Source organism: Papilio polytes, unplaced genomic scaffold (assembly GCF_000836215.1).
Source record: "Papilio polytes unplaced genomic scaffold, Ppol_1.0 DF823879.1, whole genome shotgun sequence".
Classification (NCBI taxonomy): Eukaryota; Metazoa; Arthropoda; class Insecta; order Lepidoptera; family Papilionidae; genus Papilio; species Papilio polytes.
In genome coordinates, this window is record NW_013525325.1 from 896,276 (window position 1) to 897,625 (window position 1,350).

A 1,350-nucleotide genomic window follows, 5' to 3' on the forward strand; every position below is an offset into this window, starting at 1 on the left:
CCCCCCCCGTTTTGCTATTACATTATGTTATTTTCTTTAATTTTTTTTTCTCTTACTATGCAGTGGTCTTACCAGTTTACTATGGTTTATGCGAGCTAGTGACAGAATCTAAAGTGAGAACATTGACCTGTTTTTAAAATGGAGAATGGAATGAATTATTCTTTATTTATATACATTTTTCCATTGACTTATATTATCTTTACCTTGTTTTATTACCCTTTAATAATTTAATTGCTGTAACTGACGTACGGAGGTCGCAAAGGCTTTTGCAGAATATCAGCGTTTTTACCCCCCGGGGTACTAACATATAGCTGAGCAGTGGCCCTGTCAGTTCTGCATTGCAACACATGGTTAGAATGTCTAATATATGTTTAGTGTTGGTTTTTTTTTCTCTCGGCAATTTCTTTTTGTCATCAGTTATTAGTTTTAATTATAAATAGTTAATGTCTTTTTTTTCTTCGTTTGTATTTTGTATTTTATGTTCAAGTTAATCAGCTCAAAAACACATGGCAACATAATAAATACATGTTGCTATGTGTTTTTGAGCTGATTAAATGTTTATTATTATTATTATCCCATATATATTTAATTACTTATTTTTACATGTAATATATTTTACATGATTCTTTATATATATAAAAAAATAGAACTCCACCGGCTGCGGAATCCGATGACTCAAGCAACCGGTGGTCAGGGCTGCAGAGACAGGAACCTCTTCACTTTATGTGCGGTTTCTAAAATAACCGCCTTTTGTATCAGGCCCTTAATCCAACTGCCTAGCGATAGCTTCTTGAGATGTTGTTCTTCGAACTCTTCGCTATTAGCCCGTGTACCGAAACGACTATCGGAATAATGGTAGTCGATTTCATATGCCACATGGCTGTAATCTCGTGAGCCAAATCCAAATATTTTAATAGTTTTTCATTTTCAGCTTTCACGAGATTCTCATCATGTGGGATAGTGATATCGACTAACATTACACAACTCTCAGACCTTATTAATTTATTATTATTATTATTATAAAAACAAAAAGAATATGAAGCTTTGTATACCATATCATCCGTCGGTCCGAGTTTAGAATCGCGTTTGTTTGTATCAACGGACTCCCTGATGTTAAGTGGTAATGTGGTCGACTTCGGTTTAGCTACCGCCTGCCGTGGTCTTAGGTAATGTTTTCTGTCACAACTTGTCTAGCCATTTCAAAATACTGTCTTAAGTATTTACTATATCTGTAATTTGATTAATGTAAAAACCTTTCCTGATATGTATTACGATTTCCATATGAAAAATAATTTTAATCCCAAAACTGGACAAACGAAAATTACATAAGTATTTATATATCTGTTTGTA